At 36.5% G+C, this 21,283-nt stretch overlaps 1 pseudogene; it reads left to right on the plus strand.

Annotated features, from left to right (window-relative positions):
• Nucleotides 1–11,187: 11,187 nt before the first annotated feature.
• LOC123939177 overlaps nt 11,188–21,283 on the plus strand; it is a 55,727-nt pseudogene continuing 45,631 nt past the window's right edge.

Raw genomic sequence — 21,283 nt, forward strand, 5'->3', positions numbered from 1 at the left:
CATTTTTCTCCTAGCATTAACATAAGAAAAGTAGGTATTTGGAAAGATTATCATTAGAGCTATGACAAAAGAATCATTCCAAAAATGAATTTTCTTTTCTCTTTCTAAAAGATATCATGGTTATTTAATTCTGTCTATTTTTAATAATACGGTTACACATGGGATGCCTGTGTGGCTCAGTTATTTGGGCATTTTCTTTTGGCTTAGATCACAGCCTTGGGGTCCTGGGATCAAGCCCTGTGTTGGGCTCCCTGTTCAGTGGGGAATCTGCCTCTCCATCTCCCTCTGTCCCTCTCCTCTAATCTTGTGCACACACTCTCTCAAATAAATAATTTAAAAAATTTATTTATTTACTTGACAGATAGAGATCACAAGCAGACAGAGAGGCAGGCAAAGAGGGGGGAACAGGCTCCCCATGGAGCACAGAGCCTGACACAGGGCTTGATCCCAGGACCCTGAAACCATGACCTGAGCTGAAGGCAGAGGCTTCAACCCACTGAGTCACCCAGGCGCCCCTCAAATAAATATATATTTTAAAATCAAAAAAAAAAAAAAGCATTACACAACTAGATATCACCACAGGACAAAACTGGATGTAAAAAAATAATTTGAAAATTTAAATTTAATTAAATTTGATTTAAAATTTAAAAATAATTTGAAATCATTTAACACTTTCATAAACATAAAATATTTAAATATTATTAAATTAAATATTTAAAATTTATTAGTTATATATTTATGTTTTATATATCTATATATTTATATATATTTACATATTTATAGTATTAATATATTTAAAAATTATGTACTGCAAAGTTAATTAAAATTTAAAATCTAATTTATATATTATTAACATTTACTTATTTTTTAAATTTCTAAACTCTGCCTACCCTGCATGCCAAACAAAAGTCTGAGAAAGAATATTCCCCCAGATGACAGAAATATCCAAAATTATAAAAGTACTATTAAATACCTTGATACTCTCTAAGCAAATATAAAACAGTGAAGATTATATTCCCCAGGTGTACTCACAGACCTTATTCTGTTTGGTTATTTTCCAGGAGAGGGATTTTATTAGTTACATGCTCTTTAAATGTTCCCTTTCAGAAAGTTATATATTTGAACACTCTACATTTAATTTCTTTATAAAGGAAACAAGCTAAGTAATCTCCTTCCTACTATTTTGTTTGCTGTTTTATACCATCTATTCTATAAATAAACACCAAATCCCTGTGCGTGTGCACGTGTGCATGTGCATGTGTGTGTGTGTGTGTGTGTGTGTGTGTGTGTGTGCATATTTTCCTCAACTTTCCTATACCCAGTTGACAAGATTCAGGAAAAAACATGGCTGGAAATCACCCTTGTGAGAAGTACTAGAATTTTATTAGTACTGAGCCTTAGAAATTTGCCTTTACCTTGGGGAATCCATGTAGATTCCCTGAGGACTCTCTTTCAGAGAAAGTCAGAGTGCTCACCTCCTGAGTCTAAAGGAAGAACAAAACAACTATGAGAAATATTGGAAAGGTCTTTATAGAAACTGAAGGATATCTTCATAAGTTGATTCATTAACTGCTACTTATGGCATTCACAATTGACTTATGAGTATAGAATTGTATCCTTCAATATTTCAGCCACAATAGACATGACCAGGAAAGACTATACCCTAGCTATCAAGGCCATACTAGATCAGCATAAAAAATCTTCTTTTAAAAGAAAAGCATACAAAACAAGTAAGACAAAACAAAACACTGGCTTTGCATCATTTTATAAGAATAACTAAGAAAGCATTATCCAAGTGTGTAAAAAACTATGTTACCCACTATGTAGATTCAAAGGATGAACCATTTCTCAAAGGCTTTGAGCAGACAATCATAATCAATATGTGCAGAGGATATGAAAATCTGACAAGCTTTGGTATCTGAAGATAAGAAAATGATAATCTAAAAATTAAACAAAATGAATTTGGATGATATACACACGTGTCATACTAAGGAAATTTACAGTATGAGTTTGAGCTTCTTCAAAATTATTCAAAGAAAAATATGCTTTGCTCACTATGTTGTTTTGTGAACATTGGTTATCCCATATATAAAATAAAAGCTCGCATCTTGGGCATAAATGCCAAGCAAATCAAGCATTTAATTATTTATTTATTTAAGAATGAATCTGTAAAGAAGTGGCTATCCATGTGTAAGTGTAAATGACCAAAAGGTACTTGAAAATATGCAAAGCCGGTTTGTCTGCAGTGACATGGTATGTTGATAGCATGTTCTGATATGGACATGAACAATGCTAATTATCTAAGGATGCCAAATAATGTACCAAGTCTTACTCTCCCAGAGAGCAAAAGGTAATTCCCCAAAAGGGAATATGAGATAATTTTTAAATAATCTTTTGGTGCTATAATTGAAATATGATAAAATACACATATCATAAAGGTAGAGTTCAATATTTTATGGCAAATGTGTATATATATATATATATATATATATATATATATATATATATAGCTGCAACCACAATCAAGAATATAGCCTTCTTTTCCACCTAGAAAACTTTCTCAAGCCTCATGCACTCAATTTCTCCCTTTAGAGTCAAGCAATCACTGCTCTCATTTTTGTCACTGTGACTTAGCTTTGGTTTTTCCAGATTTTCATATATGCAGTCATGAAGCATATACATATGATGTTGGGCTTATTTCATCTACCATCATAAATTAGATATTGAATTCATGCTGCTGTATGTTTTTCTTTTTTAAGTCTTTTAAAAGATTTATTTATTTAATTGAGAGAGAGAGAGAGTAAATGGGAGGAAGGCAGAAAGGGAGAGATTCTTAAGCAGATTCTGTGCTGAGTGTAGAGTCTGACTCAGAGATGGATCTCCCAATCCATTCAGATCATGACCTGAGTTGAAAACAAGAGTTGGACAATCAACTGACTGAGCCACCCAGGTGCCCCCATACTTCTGTGTGTTTTGTAAGCTTATTCCTATTCAGTGCTGAGTTATATTCCTTTGAATAAATATACCAAAATTTAATCATCCATTTACTTGTAGATGTGTATGCATGCATGTTTGGATGTACGTATTTAATTTTTATGTATGTCCATTCTTATTTTGGTTTAATAAGAATAAAACTGCTAAAAAAGAATAAAACTGCTTCAAATTGTCATGTGCAAATCCTTGGCACAGATGTGTTTCTTTACATTATAATAAATAGCAAGGAGTACAACTGCTAGGTTATATGATAAGTGACTCTTTAACTTAATAAGAAATTACCACAAAATTTCCAAAGTGATTACATTTAACATACCCAACAGTAGTGATGAGGACTCTATTGTACAGCTTCACCACTTCTCAGTGATGCACCTAGGTTATTTTGGCTGTACTAATGAGTGTGTAGGGTTTGAAATTTTCTTATAACTAATAATAGCATTTTTTCATATGTTCTCTGACCACTTTAATGAAATTCAAGTTAAGTGTTGTTATGTTGTGCATATTTGTAAATGAATTATTTTTCCCATATTATTACATGGTTGCAGTTCCATATAAAATGTGTATGTTGGGTATGCATATGTGTAAATTTCTATTTGCTTTTCTATTTCCTTAATCATGTCTCTTAAGGAGTAAAAAGCTTTTAATTTTCATGATGTCAATATTATAATTTTTATCTTGCAGAATTTATGCTTTTTGATACATGCCCTATGTCAAGTTTATGCTACTCTAAAATTATGCTGATTTCTTCTGTTGTTCTCTTCTAGAAAATTTCTAGTTTTATATTTTACATTTAGGTCAATGACTCTGTTTTGTAGTGAATTTTGTGCATGGAAACCTCACATTTCAGTTTTTGTTTTGTTTTGTTTTTTGTCTCCTGAACAGATTTTCTATATCAAGTACATAAACTTTTTTTTTCCTTTTTATTAATTTTTTCAGCGTAACAGTATTCATTCTTTTTGCACAACACCCAGTGCTCCATGCAAAACGTGCCCTCCCCATCACCCACCACCTGTTCCCCCAACCTCCCACCCCTGACCCTTCAAAACCCTCAGGTTGTTTTTCAGAGTCCATAGTCTCTTATGGTTCGCCTCCCCTCCCCAATGTCCATAGCCCGCTCCCCCTCTCCCAATCCCACCTCCCCCCAGCAACCCCCAGTTTGTTTTGTGAGATTAAGAGTCATTTATGGTTTGTCTCCCTCCCAATCCCATCTTGCATAAACTTTTGAATTTATTTTGATTCTTTTTCTGAATACTATTTGACTATGAATTTGTGGGTCTATTTCAAAGATATATGTTCTGTTTGTTTAACTTTTGCAACTTACACAGTCTTAACTATTATAGATTTATAGATAGTTTGAAAAATCAGGTAGTAAAATCTTCCAATTTTTTTTTTTATTTTTCAAATATAGTTTTGCCTAATCTAAACCTATAGACTCAGAAATTTTCAGAAGTAGCTTATAAAATTATGTACACACACAATTTCTGAAGTTTTGACTCATCTCAAGCATAAACATGGTGTATCTTACCATGATTTTGGCCTTCCTTAATTTCTGTTAACACTAATTTATAATTTTTAAAGATTTATTTATTTATTTGACAGAGAGAGAGAGATCACAAGTAGGCAGAGAGGCAGGCAGAGAGATGGGGGGAAGTAGGCTCCCCGCCAAGCAGAGAGCCTGATGTGGGGCTCAATCCCAGGACCCTGGAATTATGACCTGAGCTGAAAGCAGAGAATTTAACCCACTGAGCCACCCAGCTGTCCCAACAGTAATTTATAATTTTAAGTGTACAAGTCTGCCATATACTTAGTTAACTTTTCCCTGTACATTTAATACTTTCATTGTTATTAAAATAATGCCTTCAAAACTACAATCTATGTTTTGTTGTTCGAATGTAAGAATTCCATTATTTTTCATATCATGCTCTTATAGTATGTGTCCCAAATAAATTCATTTGTTAGTTCTGGTAGTTTTACATTTTTTATGGTTTTATATTTACATTAGGATTGGGAGGGAGACAAACCATAAATGACTCTTAATCTCACAAAACAAACTGGGGGTTGCTGGGGGGAGGTGGGATTGGGAGAGGGGGAGCGGGCTATGGACATTGGGGAGGGGAGGCGAACCATAAGAGACTATGGACTCTGAAAAACAACCTGAGGGTTTTGAAGGGTCAGGGGTGGGAGGTTGGGGGAACAGGTGGTGGGTAATGGGGAGGGCACGTTTTGCATGGAGCACTGGGTGTTGTGCAAAAAGAATGAATACTGTTACGCTGAAAAAATAAATAAAATGGAAATATTAAAAAAAAATTAAGATCACTTACAAAGAGAGTTTTATTCTTTCTCTCAAATCAATGTACTTATATTTAAGTGTATCTTTATTTTTCCTGCCTTCTAGTACATCTAATTACCTACTAAGATTATACATTATTGTTTTACACTTAATCCTAAAAAAGGGATCCTGTTTTCCATTATTTTTAAAAGATTTTATTTATTTTATTATTTTTAAGATTTTATTTATTTATTTGACAGAGATCACAAGTAGGCAGAGAGGCAGGCAGAGAGAATGAGAGGGATGCAGGCTCTCTGCTGAGCAGAGAGCCCGATGCGGGGCTCGATCCCAGGACCCTGAGATCATGACCTGAGCCGAAGGCAGCGGCTTAACCCACTGAGCCAGCCAGGCGCCCCAGATTTTATGTTTTTACTTGACATAGAGTAGAGGGAGCACAAGTAGACAGAGTGGCAGGCAGAGGGAAAGTGAGAAGCAGGGTCTCTGCTGAGCAGGGTGCTCAATGCAGGGCTCCATCACAGGACCCTGGGAACATGATCTGAGCCCAAAGCAGTTGCCTAACCAACTGGGGCACTCAGGGGCCCCTCTGTTTTCCATTATTAATTATGATGTTGGGTACATGTTTGTTGCTTTATGTTTGTTTGCTTCTGTTTGAAATAGAAGCTCTTTATTAGGATCATGAATCTCTTTATTTATAAAAAATATATTTATTTATTTGACAGAGTGAGTGAGAGGGAGAGAGAAGGAGCTGGAAGAGAGCAGAGAAGGAGAAGCAAAATCCTCACAGAGCAGGGAGCATGACATGGGACTCAATCCAAGGACCTTAGGATCATGACCTGAGCTAAAGGCAGACCCTTAACCAAGTGAACCATCCAGGCACCCCATGGATTCCTTTTCTGTTTTAGTTTGCTAAGACTGCTTTTGATTTGTGGTTGTTGTTGTTAGAACATTAAAGACTCATCCATTTTTCAAATCTTTTGATACTTCTTTGCGATTTTTATATAATTTTAAAAATTTCCTTTGTTTATTAGGTAATTTGCCTTCTATTTCTCTTGTTTTCAAGTGTTAAACTAACTTCATATTACCTGCATATATTTGGTTGGTCATACCTAACTCATATATTATTTTGTATATGTCTATTTAAAGGAGTCTGAAAGTAAGTCTGATGAAGGGTCCTTATCTGGGTTGCCTAGCTTCAGTCACAGACTAGAATATTGATGGATAGTATTTATAAATCTTCCAATAAAGACTATTAAACTACAAAAACATAGCAAATTAAAACCAATCAATGTAGAGTTGACTTCCAAAACTCATGAGAAAATAATTTTGAAGATATATTTGAAATTTTGGACATTCAGATGTTATCATGTGTACAGGACATTCTATAGAATTACATGTATGATCAGGGCATGACATGTTCAGAAAAGACTTGAGAAGATGCAAAGTTTTTTACCACAGGCTGATCCCTAGGATTAATGCAATCTTGGCTAAAAGTAGAAGGACTGTCCCAGATAAAGTCAACACGCTAAGGCTGGGAGTGTTCTTGTAGGTGTGTGCATTTTATTTTCCTCTCTTTTTTCCTCGTTCCTGGAATTCATATGAACTTCTCAAAATACAGTTATATTTACAAAATATCAAAAATAATTAAACAACTATGGGGAAATAAAACACGTAAGATGTGTACATGCAGTTTTATAAAATGTTGTTGAAAAAATTAAAGAATAAATTTTGAGTAAATTGAAAGATACTTTGTGTTTTATGTAAGAACTTAATATAGTCAACATGTCAATAATTCATAATCTGGAAAGTCTTTATAATATGTCTTTTTTTCAGAAATGGAATGCTGTTTCTCAATTACATAGATTTCTTAGATGCTTTAAAGAGTCAAATTTTCTTGAAAAAGAAGACAATATTGGAGGACTCGTATTCTAGATTTCAAAACAATTTAAGACTGACATAAGAATAGACATGTACCTTTGTATAGAATGGCATATCAGACATAAACACATCTAGAGAAAATAGATTTTTTATAAGAATATCTATTCCATTCGATGGGAAAATTTAGAATCATTAACAGATGAGATTTGGACAAATGAATTTCTATATGCAGAGTAATGAAGTTGGACTCCTACCTCATACCATATAAAAAAATTATCCCAAACAGATCAAAACTTAAATATAAGAACTACAATCATAAAACTATTAGAAAAATTAATAATGTTAATTTATGACATGATTTTTCTCCATGAATTTCAAGATATTACTGGAAATGTACAAGAAACAAAAGAAAATAATGATAAATTGGATTGCATCAAAATTAAAACCTTCTGAGTTTTAGCGATAATTGTTAGCAAAGTGCAAAGGCAATGTACAGAAATGAAAAAAAAAAGAAATAGCCCCTTCCAAGATGGCCAGGGGTGGAGCCGACCAGGGAATAATAAGTCACAGAGGGAGGAGCTGGACTCCTTCTTCTTTCCTCTTAAAAAATACTGTAATTTCTACCTGAACGAATTTTCTTTTGGTGGTGCTACCAGAGTATAAGGGAGAGATTTTCTGATCACTTTCCAATGTCTCAAATCAGAAGCTTTACACAGTCTTCACAGCAGGAAGAGAAAGAAAAGGAGGACAGAAGGAGCACACAGGAGAAGAATGGGCTTCCCACGTACTCACTGGCTTCACCCTCATTCCTGCCCTGGGTGGGAGACTAAGTTAACAACTAACTCTTGCCAAGTCCAGTCATCAAGTAGAGCTGTGACAGCAAGAACACAAGGAATTCATCAAAACTGGCAAATATTGTAATGGAAGAACAAGAAGGCCTTGTTGGCAGACTGATCACAAGAGTATTATTGGCTTCAGCTTGCCATTTTATTGAGGACATTTTAATAAATATTTATGAGACACTGCGGGGAGGGGCAAGATGGCAGAGAAGCAGGAGATCCTGTTCCAACTGGTTCCCTGAAGTGAGCTAAATATCTACCAGAACACACTGAATATCAATGAAATCAGCCTGAGATGTAAGATTATACACTTCTGCATCTCTATGGGGACAGAAGATCATCAGTGGAGAGGTAAAGCGGATGGGAATGCTCAGACTGATATCAGAGCATAAACAGAAGGGGGAGGGAGCCACCAGAAGAAACCCGTTGAAAAGAAATACCCCAATACAAAAATTCGCTGTGATTGGGGACCATTAACTTGAAGTCTGGATAAAAGCACTCAAAAAGAGCAAAATAGCTTAAGGGCTAACTGGTGGAATCAGGTGGTCACAGACATGGGCTTCAGCCCATGATCCCAGGACAGTCACTGGCAGTGAACACCGACACCAGAGATAGCCCAGCAGGGGCTCCAGTCCGAGGTCCTCTGAGCTCATGGCTTTTTGCTTTTTGCACCACTGCTTGGGCTGGGTGCATTCCCATCTGCAGCTGAGAGAGCCTGGTGTGGGCGCCAGCTGGTGGTCTCTGGACCCACAGCCTTCTGTGACCCTCGTGACTGCAGGGTTTGAGTGCCTGTGCCTGAGAGATACCAGCATGAACTCCAGTTGGGAGTCCCCAGCCTGCAGCCATCCATGACCTGCACAACCACTGCCCCATGTGAGCACACCTGGTGCAGATGTGGGCTCCAGACAACAGTCCTGGCAATGGCAGCCATTTGGCTTCAGGCTGAGCCAGACCAATATTTCTGGTGGTTTTAGTGGCAAGGGGATGCATAGAAAAGTGGGGGGGCCTCAGGAGACCACTGAGATGGTGGCTGGGGGTGCGCACTGCCTGTGAGAGGCTGCAGTGTTCAGGAGAGTGTGCAGAGGAGGGTCTGTGTGTTCTGAACCACCCAGAGGGGGGCAGACTGAGGCTTCTTTCTGAGGCAGAGGTCTGGGTGCAGACAGTTTATTTTTCACAAACCATCAAAAAGCCCCCCAAAGCTGCAAACAACATAAACCTCCATAAAAGTAGAGTAGAAAGAACTGGTTTCCACAGAGCCCAGCCCCTTGATAGGGGGCAGGGTGACTCAGCCAAAGCAAGATTGACTGTAAAACAACGTGACAGGACCCTCCCCAGGAAAACAAACCAAAAAAACAAGAAGTCAACAGCCACAGGGTCCCCATAAAACTGTAAGCCCCAACATCAGGGGAAAACAATATAGTAAGCTCCCAGTATCACCCAAAACCTGTATATTTCATAGATATGTTTTCTTTCTTCTAAATTCTTTCTCATGATTTTTTTTCATTTAATTATTTAACATACTTACCATTACAACTAGATGTTTAATACAACATATTCCACAATAACCTTTTAACTTGAACTTTTTTCATACACATACTGGTGTTTCTTTCTTTTTGTTTAATATACATATAGATATAAGCTACAAGGTAACACTTTTTCCCCTATTCAATACTACTACATATAAAGCAATTTTAATTTAATGTACCTCTGGAGAGTTGAGTTCTTTAAAAAGAAAATAAGGTACACCCAGATTAAAAAAAAAAACAAACAAAAAAAAACAGAAAAAACCTCACCCACATTAAGGGTTTATAATCACCTTTCTATCTCCTGCTGTCAGTGTTTCTGTGTATTTTTTTTCTTTTTTATTATAGAAATTTCATTCATGGGGTTCATTTTGGCTGGGTTTTTCTTTTTTCTTTTTCTTTTCTTTTAATTGTGTCAGTCTTTTGGTTTGCTCATTTTTGTTTATGTACCTTACATTACTTTTAGGGCTCATTTTGGCTGGATTTTCTCTCTGCTTTTCTCTTTTTTCACTCTCTCTTTTTCCTTTTCTCTTTCTTTTTGGTGGTGACTTCCAACGGTTCCAAGACTTTCCAGGATGCACCTTGCCTGGATCATGTTTGATATATTTAGCTATACATTCCATCAATCACCTTTCACAAAAATGATTAAGAGGAGGAACACCCAACAGAGGAAAAATTCAGAGACAGTGATCTCTGCCAAAGAGATGGGCATAAACAGTAGGTCAGAAAGGGAATTCAAGGTAACAATTACCCAGGCAATGTCTAGGTTGGAGAAGACCATTTGTTACAGCATATAATTTCTAAGGGCAGAAGTGAGGGATGATCTGGAAGTACTAAAAAATGCTATCACTGTGATCAAATCCAATTCAAACACTCTAACAGCTAAGTAAACTAAGGCAGAAGATTGAATTAGTGATCAAGAAGATAAACTGATACAAAAGAAGGATCAGGAGGAGGCCTGAAACAAAAGCTTAGAATCTATGAAAACAGAATTAGGGAAATAAATGACATCATGAAATATTCCAAAGTCAAAATTATTGGGATTCCTGAGGGGGTGGAGAAAGAGAGATGACTAGAAGATATAATTGAACAAATTCTGGATGCAATTTTCCCTAATCTGGGGAATGGAACGAGTGTTCATATCCAAGAGGTAGAATGGAAAGCCCTCAACATCAACAAGTCTAGAAAGACCTCCAGAAACCTAACTGTGAAATTCACAATTCATAATTTCAGACAGGAGTTATTAAGCACAGCCAGGAAGAAGAGATTCCTTATGTACAGAGGAAGGAACATCAGAATAATGTCAGAGATTTCCACAGAAACCTGGCAAGCCAGAACGGGCTAACAAAACATAGTCAGGGCACTAAATGAGAAGAATATGCAGCCAAGAATACTTTTACCAGCAAGGCTGACATTAAAAACAGATGAAGAAATAAGGAGATTCCAAGACAGGCAAGGTTTAAAAGAGTATATGACCACCAGGAGGGAGGCGGACAAGATGGTGGAGAAGTAGGAGACACTGTTTCAACCCATCCCCTAAAGTGAGCTGATTATCTAGCAGATCACTGTGAGCACACATAAAATCAGCCTGAGATGTAGGATTATACACTTCTGGATCTGTATGAGGGCAGAAGAGGCCAGTGTTCAGGTAAAGCAGAGTGGGAACATGGGACGGATATCTGAAGATAAGCAAAAGGGAGAGGAGCCACCAGAAGTGACCCATTGGAAAGTAATCCCCAACACAATAGTGCCCTGTGATTGGGAACCAGAATTAACCTGGAGTCTGGTTAAAAGCACTCAAAAAGAGCAAAAGATCTTAAGGGGAAATTGGTGGATCAGGCGGTTAGAAGCACAGCCTTAAGCCCACAGATCCAGGATGGCCACCAGCAGCGCTGTTCCAGAGAGAGTGCAGTGAAGCACCTAGGCTTTTGTCCCTGAGACACAGGCTCACCTGAGAACATCTGGGTGGTGGCACACAGAGAGCCTGGTGTGGATGCCAGCCAGTGCTCTCTAGAACCACAGCTTTTTGCACTCTGCATGTGTGTTGTGCAACTGGGTTCTGAGTTGCACTCCACACCCTTCCCTGAAAGAGGTCCATGCAGGCACTAGCCGGTGTTCTCTAGGACTGGGAGAGTCTGAATACACCCAGGCTGTGCCAGTGTGAAAATCTCAGTGTGCTATCTCTGGTTGGGATCTCTCTTGAGGCCCTCTGGACCTGTACAGGCAGCCACAGCAAAGGCAACCACTGGAATACAGCTCTCTTGACTAATACTGCTCACTATTTTAGTAGCACTGTGGTACTAGCGGGAGCTCCTGTGACAGCTGAGACTGTGGCTGGGGATGTGCTCTGCTGGTGGGAGGGTGGGAAGTGGCATAAGGGGAGTTAATATGCTCTGTATCACCCAGAGGGAAATAGACTGAAGCATCTCTGTGAGACAGAGGTCTAGGTGCAGTTTTCTTTCCTCTAAACCTTAGAAGAACCACCAAAAGCAACCAATGGGGGAGGGGAACCTCCAGAGAACAAAAGCCTGAAGAAACAGTTTCCTCTGTGAAAGTGTGAAGTGAAGAAACCTTCCACTTGATGGGGGGGGGGGGGTAGGAGGACTCAACTCTAGCAAGACTGCCTGAAAAACCACAGGACAGTCCCCTCCTGTAGAAAACCAGCCAAAACAAAACAAACATACAGACATACAAACAAAAAACAAAAATAAAACAAAACAAAAGCCAAGAGGACAACCACCACAGGATCCTCATAAAACTAAAACCCCAATATGAGGGGAAAAGAACACACTAAGCTTCCGGAATTGCCCTAAAAACTGTAAACTTCATAGATATACTTTTTACAATTCATTCCTACTATTCTCATACTTTTAATTTTTTATGCTCCATCTTAGCTCTAGGGATGTGGTGTGGGAGTGCAGGTGTGGTGCAAATACAGTGATCTGGTGTCCCTACTGCACTCCAACTGAGATTGTAGGGGAAGTGTCTAGAACCGTGGCTCTTGGGCTGAGCTCAGTCATAGCATTTTGTTCATACCACCTGTTTATGTACAGATGGGAACAATGATGAGGCTTCCATTGTAGATTGAAAGTGAACTTCAGGGGAACTTGGTAAGTGTGAGGCTTGCATCCATAAGTTGGACGATGTATGAGCTGATTTGAGGGTGATGCTTTCAGGAACCAGTGTGAAGGCTGGTAGAGTCTAGGTAACTTAAATATAAGTGGGATGTGGATTGCTTGTGTGATCTTAGCACTTGAAACATCCTGTGCTTATCTGCTCAGACCCTGCTCACCCTGCCCTGGGTTCCACAAACATCAGGCCCCTGGGTTGGCTGGTACCAGAGAGCTGCTCACACCTTGAGTCTATATTCCTTCATATCAAAAATGGGGGCAACTTTACTAGAAGGTGATTGTGTGAGTAGGAGGCAGGAGAAGGTAGTTTTGGGGAGGAGATATAAAAGGGTAGGGACAGATATAGTCTAGAGGAAGGAAGGAAGAAGGGTAAAAAAGACTCTGACACAGGTCCTTGTCCTGGCCCTTCCTCCCCAAAGGCAAAACATTAGCTTTTGGGAGGTAGCAGGGTGTGGGTTGCCTTTGTTCCATACCTGGTCTTCCCTGCCCCTTAGGGCTCTAGGGCATCACAGGACAGCACCTGCCAAATCACAGACCAGCACTGGATCCATCCTGTCTCCTTCACTGTTGATTGACCCCCACACTTTAGGGTTCTGGGATCTTTCAGGACATTTGGAGCTCCAACAAGCTAGGGTGGGACTACTAGTCATAGACATGTGCTGACAGGTAGAGCACTACTAGAGACAGGTAGAGAGGTAGAGAAGTAGATTTATAGATTCACAGAAGACTCAGGTATTTCAGAATGTTCCTTCACAGAGGCACTCTTCACTCATTACAGCTCTTTCCATTTTTTTCAATAGTTACTAATAGACCTGAAGTAAGAAATTGTGCTCAGTGTTTCGTGGCATCACATATTTTCATTGTCTGGTTTCAGGAGTGTGTTTCCTATGTCATAGGTTTTATGTTTGTTCTGTAGAACCTATCAAAGAGCATCACGAGAATGGTTCTTCCACTTACCATCTTACCCACAAGGTAGGAGAGCTGGCTTTTTCCAACATTTGATGATTTTAATGTGTTTTGTATTAACCAGATGTGTAGTAGTGATAACTCAGTCAGGTTTTCATTTGCATTTTTCTCATGTCTAGAGATGTTGAAACTTTTTTTCTTGCACTTATTTGCTATCTGCATGTTCTTTTTGATGTGATGTGTGTTCACGTCTTACTGTCCATTTTCTGTTTGGATGTGATGTGTGTTCACGTCTTACTGTCCATTTTCTGTTTGGATTGTTTGCTTTTTTCCAGTTAAATATTGGGGGTTCTTTTTTTTTAATCTTTCTCTCAGTGTTAGAAAATTCATTGTTTATGCACCACACCCAGTGCTCCATGCAATAGGTGTCCTCCCTATTACCCACCACCCAGCTCTACATAGAAGTTCTTTGTCAGATATGTGGTTTGCAAATATGTTCACTTAATCTATATCTTGTATTTTTGTCTTCCTAATATGAGCAACATTCTTAGTAGAGTAAAAGTTTTCATAAGCAGTGAAGGCCTGCTTATAAGATGTTTTCTTTTATGAAGTGTGCTTTTAGTGCTATGGTTAAGAACCCACCAATACCTTAGGTCCTGGATATATTCTCCTGTGTTTCCTTTTTAAAATTTTAATACATTTATGCATTATTTCGATTCAATGGTGTCATAAATTTGAGTTCACTGTTGTATAAGGGGTGAAGTTTAGGTAGGTATTTTGATTTGCTTTTGCTTTGTTTCCCTGCCAGTGGGTATCTAATGTCTCTGATACATTTTGTTGAAAGGACTATCCTTCTCATTAAGTGGATTATTTACCATTGTCAAAAATCAGTGAGTCATACTGGCATTGGTCTACTTCCAGATCCTTTCTTTTCTTTATTGATCATTTCTTCAGCAATCTTGAGATGGAGCATCCTAATTGCTCCCGATTCATTCCTTTTCTTCTTCTTTTTTTTTAAACTCTTATTTTAACTTAAATTCAAGTTAGTTAACACATTGTGTATTTTTAGATTCAGGGGCAGAATTTACTTATTTATCAGGTGCATATTATGCAATCATCTGTCAATGGATGTCCAGGATTTTTCCATATTTTGGCAACTGTGGACATTTCTGCTATAAACATTGGGATGCAGGTGCCACCTCAAATAACTAGGTGTGTATCATTTGGATAAATAACTCTGCAATTCGTTGGTTGTATGGCAGTTTTATTTTTAGATCTTTGAGAAACATCTATATTGTTTTCTGCTGTGGCTACACCAGTTTGCATTCCTACCAATAGGTAAGAGGACCCCCTTTCTCTGTATTGTTGCTGAGATCTGTTCTTTACTTAGTAGTTAATTTTAGCCAATCTGATATGTGTGAATTTGTATCATACTCTTTTTTTGTTTTGTTTTGTTTTGCTTTTGTGATGGGTCACGTTTGTTTTTAATTGATTATTTTTTTAAAGAAAGAGGTAAAATTGTTTATACATAGATGGCATGATTGTACATCTAGAAAATAAATTTTAAAAATCTACAACAGGCATTAGAGCTTGAACTTGGCTAAGAAAAAGAACATATGGTCAATATATCAAACAAGTTGTTTTTCTATATTCTAGCAATAATTAATGTGACTTGGTCTCTATTTTTTTTGTTGTTGTTGTTGTTCGTCAACCCTATTAGGTGTTTGATTATTTTTTTAATTTTTATTATTTTTTATTTATTTGTTTATTTGTTTATTTACAGCATAACAGCTATTTTTTATTTATTTTTTATATTTTACTTTGTTTGTTCAGTGGTCCAAGATTCATTGTTTATGTACTATATCCAGTGCTCCATACAATATGTGCTCTCCTTAATACCCACCACCAGGTGCACCCATCCACACATGCCTCTTAACTCTAAAACACTCCATCTGTTTCTCATAGTACACAGTCTCTTATGGCTCATCTCTCCCTCCAATTTCCCCCAATTCACTTTTCTTTTCATTCTCCTAAGTGAAATCATATGATGATTGACTTTCTCTGCTGGACTTATTTCATTCAGCATAATCTCCTGAAGTCCTGTCCATGTTGATACAAAAGTTGGGTATTCATCCTTACTGATGGAGGCATAATATTCCATTGTATATATGAACCATATCTTATTTATCCATTCATCTCTTGAAGAGCATCTCGGCTCTTTCTGCAGTGGCCGTTGCTTCTCTGAACATTGGGGTAGAGATGGCCCTTATTTTCACTACATCTGTATCTTTTGGTTAAATACTCATTATTGCAATTGCAGGGTCATAGGGAAACTCTATTTTTAATTTTTTGAGGAATATCTACACTGTTCTCCAAAGTGGCTGTACCAACTTGCATTCCCACCAATAGTGTAAGAGGGTTACCCTTTCTCCACATCCCCTCCAACTCTTGTTGTTTCCTGTCCTGATAATTTTGTCCATTCTAACTGGTGTAAGGTGGTATCTCATTGTGTTTTTTATTTGAATTTCCCTGATGGCTAATGATGATGAACTTTTTGTGTGTATGTATGTATGTCTGTTAGCCATTTGTATATCTTCTTTGGCGAAATGCCTGTTCATGTCTTCTGCTCATTTTTTGTTGTGATTATCTGGTTTTTTTTTGTTGTTGTTGTTGTGTGGGGTGTGTGTGTGTGTGTGTGTGTGTGTGTGTGTGTGTGTGTGTGTGTTGAGTTTGAGGAAATCTTAATAGATTTGGATATCAGGCTTTTGACTGTAGTGCCACTTGTGAATATCTTCTCCCATTCCATGGGTTGCCTCTTTGTTTTGTTGACTGTTTCCTTTGTTGTGCAGAAGCTTTTGATCTTAATGAAGTCCCCCAAATTCATTTTGCTCTTGTATCTTTGTTTTTGGAGACGTATCTTAAAAGATGTTACTGTTACCAATGTCAAAAAGGTTACTGCTTATGTTCTTCTCTAGGATTTTAATGGATTTCTGTCTTACTCTTGTTTTGAGTTGGATTTCCCTCATGATAAGAAATGATGAGATTTTTTCATCTGTCTGTTGCTCATTTTTATCTCTTCCCTTGGGGAAATATCCGTACATGTCTTTGGCCCATTTCTTGAGTGGATTATTTGTTTTTTGAGTGTTGAGTTTGAGAAGTTCTTTATATAGTTTCAATACTAGCCCTTTATCTGATAAGTCATTTTCAAATACCTTCTTTCATTCTGTGGGTTTCCTTTTAGTCTTGCTGACTGCTTACTTTGCTGTGCAAAAACATTTTGGCATGTTTTTGTAGTTCTTGAGGAAATCCCAGTAGTTCATTATTGCTTTTCTCTCCCTTGCCTCAAAAGATCTATGTAACAAGAACTTGCTGCTGGTGAGCCCAAAGAAGTTATTGCCTATTTTCTGATCTAGGATTTGATGGATTCCTGTCTCAAATTTATATCTGTCATCTATTTTGAGTTTACCTTTGTGTATGTTGTATAAGAAGGGTCCAGTTCCCTTCTTCTGCATGTGCTTGTCCAATTCTTTAATAGCTATATTATTGACTTACAGTTTTTCTTCTGTTATTCATTGCTAACCTTCATTACATTTTTATGAGAAGATATTTTATATGTTTCAATATTTTAAGTTTATTACAATTTATTTCATGGCCTTACATATGGTCAGTCCTAGATACTGGTCCATATGGATTAAGGAAATGCATAATCAGATGTTGTTTAAGGAAGCTTTTGTTTTTGTTTCTAAGAATAGAAGATTTTATTTATTTATTTATTTATTTATTTATTTATTTATTTATTAAAGCTCTTGTTTATTTCACAGAGAGAGAGATAGTGAGAGGAGAATGCAAGCTGGGTGTGTGGGAGAGAGAGAAGCAGGCTTCCCTCTGAGCAGGGATCCTGATATAAGGCTGGATCCTAGGATCCTGGGATCATGACCTGAGCCAAAGGCAGATGCTTAATGACTGAGCCACCAAGGCTCCCCAATTTTATTATTTTATTTTATTTTTAGTTTTTATTTGAGAGAATGAGAGAGAGGGGAAGAGAGTGTGCATGAGAGATGGGAAAGTAAGTGGGAGAGGCAGACTTCCTGATGATCGGAGAGTCTGATGCAGGAATTAATCATGGGATTCCAGGATCATGACCTGACCTGAAAGCCATTGCTTTATCAACTGAGCCACCCAGGCATCCCTGGGAAACTGTTTTGTGTATACCTGTTTAGGCTGATTAGTTTATAATATTTCGGGTTATTTATTTATTTATTTATTTATTATTTTTAATTTAACTGGATTATTTATTCTTTTTTAATTTAACTTCTGTCTGATTGTTCCATTATTGAAGGAGGGATGCTGAAATTTTCAACCCTTACTGTAAAATAGTCTCCAACTAGTTTTTCATTCAATTCTTTCAACATTTGCTTCCTATATATTGGGAATCTGATATTTGGTCCATATAGGCTTATAATTATTTTGTCTTGTTTGTTCAAATTCCACTATAATTTATACAAAATGTCTATTTACTATTATTAATTTTTATATTATTTTATATTTCAGTGTTCCAATATTCATTGTTTATGCACCCTACCCAGTGCTCCATACAATATATGCCCTCCTTCATAACCACCACCAGGCTAACACATTCCCCCACTCCCCCTCCCTTCCTAAACACTCAGTTTCTCAGAGTACTCAGTCTCTCATGGTTCACCTCCCCTTATGATTTCCCCCAAATTACTTTTTTTTTCCTTCTCCTAATGTCCTCCATATTATTCCTTATGCTCCATAAATGTGTTCATAACAGCAATGGCCACAATCTCCTAATTTTGGAAAGAGCCCAGGTACCCTCAACAGATGGATGGATAAAGAAGATATGGTCCATATATAAAATGGAGTATTATGCCTCAATGAGAAAGGATGAATACCCAATTCTTATGAATAACTTTTGACTTAAAGTCCACTTTGTCTCATATTATTGTAAATTCATATTTTTCTGACTATGCTTTGCATGGGTTTTCTTTTATTCATATCCATTCATTTTTCAAAGTATTGAGACTTCATAAATACACATTGAATGTCTTATGGTGAATGTATACCATATCTTTATCTGTCTATATCTATATCATCTATATCTATTCCATTCTGAAAACCTATGGTGTAACTAGATTATTTGATCCCCTTACATTTACAGTAATAAATGTTTCTGATAAACATGGAATCGATTTTTCCATTTTGTCATTTGTTTTCTGTAGTCTTATAATTTGTTTCTTAATTTCCCCATTACTGTTCTGTGTGTGTGTGTGTGTGTGTGTGTGTGTAGTTGATTGTATTTTCTAGTGGCATGATCAAATTCCCTTTCTTTTCCTTTTTATACAAAACGAAAATGTGTTTATGGCCTTGAAGTAGAAACAGTCTTATTAAATAAGGCATAGAGAATGAACCAAATGGCAGTGCCTGGGTGCTCAGTCATTAAGCAACTGCTTTGGCTCAGGTCCTGATCCCAGAGTCCTGGGATTGAACCCCACATTGGGCTCCCTTCTCAGCGGGAAACTTTCTTCTCCCTATCCCACTCCCTCTGCTTTTGTTCCTCTCTTGGGTGTCTCTCTCTCTGTCAAATAAATAAATAAAATCTCAAAAAAAATGAACAAAATATATATTGATAATAATTATATTTAGAATATATTGCACTTTTAAATTTAAATTCAATTTAATTAACATATAGTGCATTATTTGTTTCAGAGGTAGTGTTTTATAAAATACATACTACAGATGGGGTAACTGGGTGATGGGCATTAAGGAGGGTGCATTATGTGATAGGCACTTGGTGATATATTCAACTAATGAATCATGGAAAAATACATCAAAAACTAATGGGGTTCTATATGTTGGCTAAAAAGTAAGAATTGAAGAAATTGATTTTCTTTTCTTTAATATTTTATTTATTTATTTGACAGAGATCACAAGCAGGCAGATAAGAAGGCAGAAAGAGAGAGAGAAAGAGGAGGAAGCAGGCTCCCCGCTGAGTGCAGAGCCCAATGTGGGGCTTGATCCCAGGACCCTGGAATCATGACCTAAGTAGAAGGCAGAGGTTTTAACCCACTGAACCACCCAGGCACCCAGAAATAGATTTTCTTTAACGTTATAATGGGGATTACATATAACAAATTACAGACTTAAAATTTGAATTTGAATTGATACTTCATTTTGTTTGTTTCAAATATTTATTTAAAATCTGGTTAATCTAAAATGTTAATGTCATAAAAAAAAATAAAATAAAATCTGGTTAATCTAATCTCAAATATTTATTTAAAATCTAGTTAATCTAATCTCAATATTCATTTCAGGAGTAGAATTTAGTGATCCAGCTTATATATAACACCTAATGCCCATCACAAGTGCCCTCCTTAATTCCTGTCACTCATTTAACCAACACCAACCCATCTATCTCCAAAAACCCTCAGTTTGTTAACTATAGTTAAGAGTCTTCAATGGTTTGCTTCCATCTCTCTATTTTTCTTGCCTTCCCCTATATTCATTGTTTTCTTTCTTAAATTTAATCACATCTATAAACTCGATTAGTATACATAATTTCTCCTCACTTTAGGTATTAATTTCCTCCTCACAAATTAATTCTTTACATTTCATTTACAGACTAATATTCTCAAACATACATCTTCTAATTTCTTTAAGAAATGTAAATTAAGTTTACAAATCCATATTACATTATTTTATTTCAACCTGAAATAAAGTGTCCCTTTGACACTTCCTGTAAGACAGGCCTGCTAATAAAAACCTTTCACTGTTTTTATGTATGCCTTAGTTTCTTTCTTTCTTTTTGGTAGGATAATTTTGCAGTTATAATTTTTCATTTAACAATTTTTATTCTGCCATCACTTTGAATATATTTTTCACTGTGTTCAGTTCTCAATTTCTGCTGAGAACTCAGAAGACATTCTTACTGATGCTCTCCTGTACATGACAAGTTGCATTTTTCTTGCTGCTTTTTAATACATTTTTAAATATTTTGATAATTTTATTGTGTTTGTTTTTGTGGATCTTTCTGAGGTTATCCTACTTGGAGTTTGTTAAGTTTCTTGCATTGTATAATCGTATCTGTCATCAATTTTGAGATTTAGTTTTTTTTTTTTTTTTTTTTTCATTCAAATGATCTCTCTGGCTCTTTCATTTTAATCTCCTTCTGGGATTCCTATAACATATATAGCATTCTACTTAATGGTGATCTAGTTATAATATTAGTTATCTTCCCATTTCTTTTGACTTCTTGTCTCTTTGCTCTTTGGTCTTTTTTCTTTTTCTTCTTAGAATCTGCAGATATGGCCCTGCCTTCATTTTCATTAGTGCATTTTTTCCTGACTGTTCAAACGTTCCATTGTATGTCCCTAGTAACTTTTTCATTGTAGTTTTTGTAGTTTTCAACTTTAGAATTTCTGATTCTTTTTTGTTTATTTTTTTGCTTTGTTTTACAATTCATATCACTTTGGTGATATTCTCATTTTATTGACTTGATTTTTCAAACAAAATTGCTTTAGTTATTTCTCTGTGTTTTAATTTACTCATTTGATCATATTAAAGTTAATTTAATTTTTTTTTTGTCTAGGATTTCTTATCTCTCTGTTTCCTAAAGGACAGTTTCTATCAATATATATTGTTTCCACCTAAGAACTAGGTTTTCCTACTTCTTTGTATCCTTGTGATTTTTTGTTGTTGTTATCA

This window comes from Meles meles, chromosome 3, assembly GCF_922984935.1.
Source record: "Meles meles chromosome 3, mMelMel3.1 paternal haplotype, whole genome shotgun sequence".
NCBI classification, from domain to species: Eukaryota; Metazoa; Chordata; class Mammalia; order Carnivora; family Mustelidae; genus Meles; species Meles meles.